The sequence below is a fragment of the Acanthochromis polyacanthus genome, chromosome 8, assembly GCF_021347895.1.
Source record: "Acanthochromis polyacanthus isolate Apoly-LR-REF ecotype Palm Island chromosome 8, KAUST_Apoly_ChrSc, whole genome shotgun sequence".
NCBI classification, from domain to species: domain Eukaryota; kingdom Metazoa; phylum Chordata; class Actinopteri; family Pomacentridae; genus Acanthochromis; species Acanthochromis polyacanthus.
In genome coordinates, this window is record NC_067120.1 from 11,957,526 (window position 1) to 11,966,109 (window position 8,584).

At 39.4% G+C, this 8,584-nt stretch overlaps 2 long non-coding RNA genes across 5 annotated transcripts; one reads left to right on the forward strand and one right to left on the reverse strand.

The window, feature by feature from the left end:
• Positions 1-239: 239 nt before the first annotated feature.
• Positions 240-4,463, forward strand: LOC127535078 (uncharacterized). 4 transcript variants are annotated; one of them, XR_007943729.1, is made up of 3 exons: positions 1,206-1,495; positions 2,253-4,019; positions 4,124-4,463. It is a non-coding gene; the product is annotated as an uncharacterized LOC127535078 (long non-coding RNA). The 4 variants fall into 4 exon arrangements; XR_007943731.1 differs by having other exon boundaries at positions 1,221-1,495; positions 3,219-4,019; XR_007943730.1 differs by lacking the exon at positions 1,206-1,495 and having other exon boundaries at positions 2,405-2,935; positions 3,219-4,019.
• On the reverse strand, positions 4,459-6,543 carry LOC127535079 (uncharacterized). The gene is made up of 2 exons (XR_007943732.1): positions 5,342-6,543; positions 4,459-4,881 (listed from the first exon to the last, which is right to left on the reverse strand). It is a non-coding gene; the product is annotated as an uncharacterized LOC127535079 (long non-coding RNA).
• Positions 6,544-8,584: the final 2,041 nt, after the last annotated feature.

Here is an 8,584-nt window from a genome sequence, read left to right on the forward strand (position 1 = left end):
AATAATAATAATTATTATTAACAGTAGTAATAATAGCAGTATGGCAAAACCTGCATTGTAAAAAAATATCCGAGCACCTTGTATAGTAGCTACAAGTATGACGTTTCTAAAAATCAAACAGTTTGGCAATCGGTTCAAAATTCGGCGAATAATTCCACTTTTAGATTCAGCAGTACCTCTCTCCTCCATAGATGTCTATGCACCGCTGCCTCGGCTGGCCCCGGTCCAAGATGGCGGCGCTGCAGGCACATCGCTCGAGTGGGCAGTGTCACTACTAATGAGAGTGGCGACATGACGGGTCCAAAAAATTTTGGTCACGTGATCTATAGGAGCCATTTTGTTTCCTATTTATGAACGCCGGTTATGCCTGTTAACGTTGTTTACAACGCAGAGAGTAATTCTTGGACTTTTTTGGCTTCATAAATACCTGAAAAATGACGGGCTGTTGTGCCTTTGGGTACACAAATCGATCCGAGAAGGGATTACACATGTTTAGATTTCCCAGGAGTAGTGAAAGAATGAAACTGTGGGAAAATAAAGTCCGGAGAGTGGGATGGAAACCGACTTCATCATGATTTTTGTACCAGGTTAGTCCCATATATGTACTTTCATGTTATGATGTATGGGTGAATGACAGATAGAAAAGTTTGATGTGATTTTAGGCAGTTGTGGTTATTTTGACTTTGACCATTTTCATGCATGGAGATGCATGAAATATGGGCCGCTGAAATTTAACGGGGTAACCCGTTAAACTTCAGCGGCCCATCTGAGCTTCGACAACAGCCTCCCTGTTCATTCACATGATTTCGAATTCAACAAACAGCTGACAGTTTTCTGTTTCCTATTTTCTGTTTTCCGTCCAACCTGCAGTCACTTATCAGCCTCATATGACCCGAACAGGCTCCGTCTTCACCTGTTTCTGGGCTGTTAGCCATATGCTTACAGCTGCAGCAGCGTACAGGCGGACGGGAAAACGTATTTTACTAAATTTACCGAAGCTGCAAACTCGATGATAGAAACATTATACACCCATGGAAAGCTTAGATTCTCATGAATCCGCCGGTATAAACCACTTTCAGATGTGATTACCACAGCGGGTAATATAAACACATTTGTCCAACAAACAGCAAATAACGTAAACAGCACAACTCACCTTTGAAGGCTCAAAACTAGTCACAGATGAAAATATTCAACTAAAAACTAGTGATGGGACGAACAACACTGGTGCGTCAGCACTGTGCCGAGCACACAATAGCGAAACCTCGTATTGGTGCGTGTATCGCTTTAAGAAAAAAATCACGTGACCGATACAGGGAGTGTGTCGTTTGGATGTGCGGCGCCAAATTGCGTTTATAAAGAAACAAGCTGTATCGACATGTATTGTTGCTGTGTCTGTTTTCCCTCACCTTGTTCAACTTCTGACTTCATGGATCATTCCACTAAGAAGAAGTTTTCCCCGGTCTGGAATCATTTTGATCTTTTGACGGCAAATAAGGTAAATCTTTTTCTCCTTTGAACATTGTTTACTGTTAGTTATTTTTAATTAAATATGTTTCTACTCTTTTCTGTAAAAGGTTTGAATTGTTTTCAGATAGATTAACTTTTTATTTTATTGTAGGTGAAGTGTCGGCTCTGCTCCACGGAGCTATCTTACATCAATAAGAGCACTTCATCAATGCTGAGGCATTATAGGCATTATAGTAATAATTGACTTTACTGCCATTATCTGCTTCTCTAACATATATTAGTGTGTGTGTGTTTACAGTGTTTGCAAAATGCATGTCTACAGTCGAGCTTAATATCAGAATATTCTATTTCTGTTATTCCCGCTATGAATATTAAAATACGCAGAACCATTTGTCCTGTATCATAGCTACATGTATGACGTTTGCAGCAAAAACAATAAAAATAAAAACACGTGAAAATCAGTTTAATATTCAGAGTTAAGATGGATTAAATGCGCTGTCAAAAAGCGCTGAGTGGAGCGGCTGACCGGACCAACAGGGCGGCCGTATTTCTCGCTGCGCAGCACCCTGAGCGGCGTCTACTCTGTTGCGCGAGCAAAGCACATTGGGAAATGGGTACCAATAATAGCTAAATTAGAGTTATTATTTCGTTTTGGTTTTCCTGTTTATTATTTGTTCTGTTTTGGGTTGGACAATGGAAATCAAACACCAATCCCTCAATTTTTGGTCATACAAAAAAACAGGAAAATGAAATATCAAGTGATTATTTTGTTTTCCGTTTGCCAGGTTGAATGGAATACTGGAATGGTCGGATGATCCACGGACCCCCTAACCCTGTTATCCGTTTTGTCCATTTTCCAATTGTGCACAAAATCGGAAATCGATAAAAGGATTCGTTATCCTTTTTTGAGGGGGGGGGGGGGGGGGGGTCTGGAAACAAATATTGAAAAAAACGAGTCATTCCGTTTTTTTGGTTTTGGTTTTATTTTGAAAAAAGAATGAACGAATGATACACAGATTCAGCATGTGAGTTTTTCCATCTTATTTCATTGTGCTTACTTGCAATGATTTTAGAACTACTGTAGAGGTCACTATTGAGTGACCAACACAGTGTCAATACAGTGCCAACACAGTTTGGGTAGTGTGTCAATACACTCCTTGAGGCATCATCATCCCATCACTACTAAAAACGGCCATAATCCAACCTTGGACATCCAGACAATACAAGCCAGTAAATTATTTTGTCCAAAACGTGTCTTAAAATCAATAAACAATCCATAGTTTTCGTGAATGTCCACCTCGCGCTGCGCGTCCCATATTGAGTGAATGGAAAAAAAATGGCTTCAAATCCCCAGTTGTCGCCACTCTGGGACAACTACGCCGCCTGCTGTCAGAAAGAATTCCCTGCATGTGTAACAGTAGCAAAGGATTATGGGTAATCCTCAGAGCAACGGAGGATTTATGAAGAGGTAACATGTCTGTAAATGTCTGTGGGCAAAACAATGCTAACTTCGTTCATAACTGTGTAGAAGTTTTGCTGGCTTTAACTGGTTACTTTTTGTGTGTCCCAGAATCATTTCGCCATGTGTTTTTGAAGCTGACTGTGCGTTTGGATGTGTTTTATCGTTGTAAAAAATTCTACTGCGTAGCTAGCTACCGCTAACACGATGCCGTTTTTATGTGTTTTATCGTTGTAAAAAAATTCTACTGCGTAGCTAGCTACCGCTAACACGATGCCGTTTTTCTGGACAGAGCACATGCTGTCGCCCACAAGATGACGATTTACTGAACTCCATTGTCCTTTGTTATGAACGCAGGTATGTTAGTGTGTCCCTCTATAATGTGATGTTAGTTATTGCTGTTATTGCTGGATGTTAGAAATATGTCAATGAGTTATATTCGCCGGTTTTTATTAATTGTATTTTGTACTGTGTTAGCTGTTGTGAATATATGAAATATAAAAAACAAGGGTAACAGTCCAGGAAATTTTATATTATTATAATAATTTCTTGTAATTTTCCCTCAAATAATCAAGAGGACACTTTCTGTTTTCATGAGTTTATTTTATTGTCTTACCTAAATTTAATCCACTATACGATCACTTTCTTTATTTATGTATTGTACTGAGTGTAAAGAGATATGAAGGGGTAATCCTCAGAGCAACGGAGGATTTATGAAGAGAGCACATGCTGTCGCCCACAAGATGACGATTTACTGAACTCCATTGTCCTTTGTTATGAACGCAGAAAAGGGAATAAACCTGCTGTTGCCACCAGGCTGACCAGCTCCTGATCGTCATTTTAGAAAGGAAGACATCTCACATGGGTTACACACACACACACACACACATACATATATGATTATTCTCTTTTGTATCTTTTTTGTCTTTTGGCCCCTTCACACCACAGACCCTGTAACTGTAAGTAGGCAACACTCCAAAGATTTATCCAAATGGTAGTTTAAGTGTACTGAAACATGTCACTGATCTAGGATGAAGAGGATGAAACTGTGTCTGCTGCCTTTACAGAGGGGGGTCCAGAAAGGCATACAGAGGTATGTTACTGATAGTTCTCTTCCCATTCACATTTTGGGTGGAATATAGAGTGTGACATTTAGCCTACACTGAAGTATTGCACATTCTCATCTTTTTTTAACAGAGCATGGCTGGACAGCAGCAGGATGGTTCCTCAGCTTCCACTGCACAGACTGACAGTGAGATGTATGTTCAGGAAACACCAGAGGTTCATTCTGTGGAATTCATGTGCAACTGTATAATTTAATGTCCTCTATGTATTCCCAGTTATCAGTAAAACAGATTTACAAACTGCATTTGCTGAGAAAAATCCAAAACAACAGATTAGGAGGGCAGATCTGGAAATTGAAATACTGGAGTACAAGTTAGAGGTGGGTCATGGTCACAGGTGAATTATGTTAACTACTGGAACATGAACTGAACTATCTGTTTTATTTGTAGGAAATAAAAAAGACCAAATGAAATGTGTATCATGTCTTTATTTGCTGTGGTGGTGATGATGGTGACTTAAACTCTAAAGTGATTATTGCATACGGTGTCTCTGACTGCTCTGCTGTCCTGGATAGCTGCAGGTGGATGGGGTCATCATCTGGGTCTTCAGTTTGTAGGGCAGGGTGTTGCTCTCCTCTAATAGTGGTAATATTATGAAGAACAACACATGCCACAGGAATATCACAGGCCCTCTCAGGGGTCACCCTGAGGAGACGTAGGCTCTGGAAACGGGCTTTCAGCAGGCCTATGGTCATCTCCACCCGGGCTCTGGTCCTGCAGTGAGTCCGGTTGAAGTTCTGTTGGGGGCCTGGTTGAGGGTCAGGGTATGAGGTCATCAGCCTGGGTTGGCATGGTAACCCCTGTCACCCAGTAGAAGGCCATCAAACTCTCCTGTAATGTATAGTGGATACATCAGAGTATATTAAAGGAGAGAGACAAGAGAATTCTATTGTGAAAATCTTTAGGCTGCTGACCACGCTGCAGTCTGTTGCTCAGGTTAGACTCTCCATAAATCCTGGAGTCATGAACAGACCCAGGCCACATTAGAAATGATGTATGCAGCATCACATATGATCTGGACAGTGCAGAGAATGACAGATGTTGAACTATGATGCAGTCTTCAGCATTTAGAAACAGTAGTCAGTCTACCTGTAGCCTACCTGCACATTTATGCTGTGAATGGACTTCCTATTCATGATGTGAGGAAGCTGTGATGGGGATGTGTGTGCATCTATCATAGTGGGAAATCCTAAAAGAAATTAAAATGACTAATCCCAGTCTGAGGCTGCAGCACAATGTCATTAACAGAATGTGATTTAAAATGAATTTAACAGATCTCTACATCATTCACCTGTAATCCTGTGGAACTCCTCCTTGATGTTCTGACAGGTTTATGTCCACAATGATGAGTAAAAGTCGTTTCAGAGCCAGGAAAACTTTTCTGACTGTCCTGCATACAGTTGTCTTACTGTAGCGCTCTGCATCTCTGACATCATATAAAAACTTTCATTTGCAAAGAACCGCAGCGCAACACACAATATCTGCTGGATGTGAGAGCATGACTGCGGCTGGTAATGTAAATGTAAGGACGGATTAGGTTATGTAGATTATGGACTTGAAACGATTACGAAACGGTACCGCTCAAACCGATAATTGTCCGGAAATGCGAGAACATTTATGCGCGGTCTGATAACAATCTACCGACGAATATTTAATTATCTGTGCAGTAATGCTGCTCCTTTATCCACTGGATCGTTAATAAAAGCTGTTCTACGCCAAAACTCGCTCGCTTACTGACTGAATGAATGAGGAAATGAAACGGCATGTGTGGCTGAAAGAGAGTGGAGACGGAGAGAAACTCGAGGTTTTCTCAGATAAACCTGCTGGCGACCAGGTTAGAGTCATAGGCTGAATCCCAAACCGCCCCCTACACACTATCCCTACACACTACCCCTCCGTTTGCGCGTTCCCGCGGAGGGTCCTCCATATTAAGTGCCGTCCCAAACCGCGTAGGGCGGAGGGGGAGTGGACTGTTCAGCCCTTAAATAGCGAGTCTGCATCGATGCTCACTCTGGACAACTTTTTCAGGAAGTGCAACGTCGAAATGGAGGAGGAAACAAACATATTGATGTGAGTTCCACATGCGTCCTTTATTTCTCCCACGCCTTTTTCACACTGACAGAACATCACAAAAAGAGTGGTGTAAAAAGATAAATCAAAAGAAACAAATCTTCTTCTCTGCTGACATTTGATTTAATTGTGCACCCCCTGACACCTTAAAATTTGAACACAACTGACAGAATTCATTTATTCATTTGCTGGATTTGAAATGCCAGATAATAGGATTGGAAAAAATGCGAGTGAAAAAAAGTGGGATGCTTTCGTCTTCTGGAAGCAGCAGCGATCCTTGTTAGTTGCAACCTGTGCCACAGCGCTACAGCCATGCACAGTAGGCGTCTTTGTGTTACCATGGCGATGACGTCTTCCGTTTTCCGGTGAGGCGACAGGGCGTCCCATTCCTGACAATCGTATTTATACCCTCCCCCTTCAATAATAGGTTTTTTATTTTTATTTTTTTATTTAGAACAGTATACACAAACAAACAAGGCACATATAATCATCATCATTAACGAACTTCAATCACAGATCGAGCAATCAGAGTAATTCCAAATAGAAAAGAAAAGGAGGGAGAGAGAAGGAAGAAGAAAAGAGAAAGAGATAGATAAAAAAAATAAAATTTGTGAAGGGACTTTTAAATTAAATCAAATTTATCTAATAAAGAAAACAAGTGAAGGGCTTTCCTATTTTCAATTAATTTTAAAGATTTACAAAAAAGTAAGAACTCATTCTTCCAGTGAGTAAAACAGGGTCTAGATTTAAAGTACCTGCATTTGTGAATAAAGAATTTCCCTAAAAGCAATAAAACATTCAGCATAAATTCTAGATTCTTATCATCTTTAAACACACCAAACATAATAGAATCTTCAGTCAGGGGGAAAAGAATGTTTTTTGAGAATAACCAGCTCCTTAAGTCACACCAAAAGGGATGTACCACATTGCAGTGAAAAAAAACATGGTTCAAATTTTCAACATCCACATCACAAAACACACAGTTATTTACATCCAAATTAAATCTTAGTCTTAGGAATTCATTTGTAGGGTAGATTTCATTCAAAAGTTTGAACTGAACTTCTTTGGCCTTGGGAGGTAATGGAAGTGAGATATAATTTTTCCTTATGTTTTTAATTTTCTCCACCTCAAATCGTTTCAAAATATATGATCTTTTGATTGGATTTGGATAGAATTCATTTAACAACAGTCTTCTAATAGCTTTGTTATTACATGCACGATCACAAAACTCAATCCCCCCAATGCACAATTGTCTCAATCTTTGGGAGACTTCAGAATTTCGTATATCTTCTTTTACCATTGTTCTCAAAGAGATGGGTATTGCACTTATTACTTTTGTGTATTCCTTGAAACTACATTGTATTTGGTATTTTTTGCAAAAGTCTTCATGTAATAACGGGTTCCCATTTTCATCTAACAGGTGAGCAACAGCCCAGACTCCTTTTGAATTCCATTCCACCCTACAAACTGACTTCCTGTTCAGCAATATATATCGGTTATTCCAGATTGGTGTATTGTGAGGAGTAAAATTGTGGCAGTATATTAATTTCCAATAGAGAAGAACTTGTTGATGAAAATCAGAAAGTTTGACCGGTAACGATCTACATTCAAAGTCACATCGCAACAGAAAGTCTATTCCCCCCACCTTCTTGAAAATCATGTTAGGAACAGTGAACCAAAGTGAATCCCTGTTTGTGAGAAAAGATTTTAGCCATTTTAATTTTAAGACGCCATTCATAATGTCAAAATCTATCGCGTTTATACCCCCATCTTCATACACTTTGACCATATCATTTTTCCTTATGTATTGACATCTGTTTCTCCATATAAATTTAAAGTTTAAAGTATTTATCATTTTGATCATTTTCTTCGAAATTGGTAAAGAGAAGGCAGGGTAGATGACTCTAGACAGACTATCCATTTTTGTTAATAACACCCTTCCAAAAATGGAAACATCTCTTTGAAGCCATCTATTTAACATAGATTTACATTTGTCCACCGTATCACAGATATTTAGTTTTTCAGTCAACATTTTGTCCTTGGAGATAATAATTCCTAGGTATTTGACTTTCTTTTTCACTTCTATATTACACACAGATTGTAATTGGCAATCATGTAACGTTAGAATCTCACATTTTCTCAAATTGAGTTGTAAACCAGAGGCCTTTGAAAAAAAGTCAATAGATTGCAGAGCCAGTGAAACTTGATCAACCTTCTCCAGAAATAAAGTTGTGTCATCTGCTAGCTGACTTATCACAATTTCTTTCTCCAATACCTTCAACCCTCTAACCCTACTGGTTTTAATTAAAATAGATAACATTTCAGCAACCATTATGAACAATAATGGTGAACTCCCACAACCCTGTCGAATGCCTCTCTTAATGTCAAACCTGGGAGATGTACCATGACCTAAACTTACCGAGCTATTAATTCCATTATACAGTATTCCAATAACATCTATAAA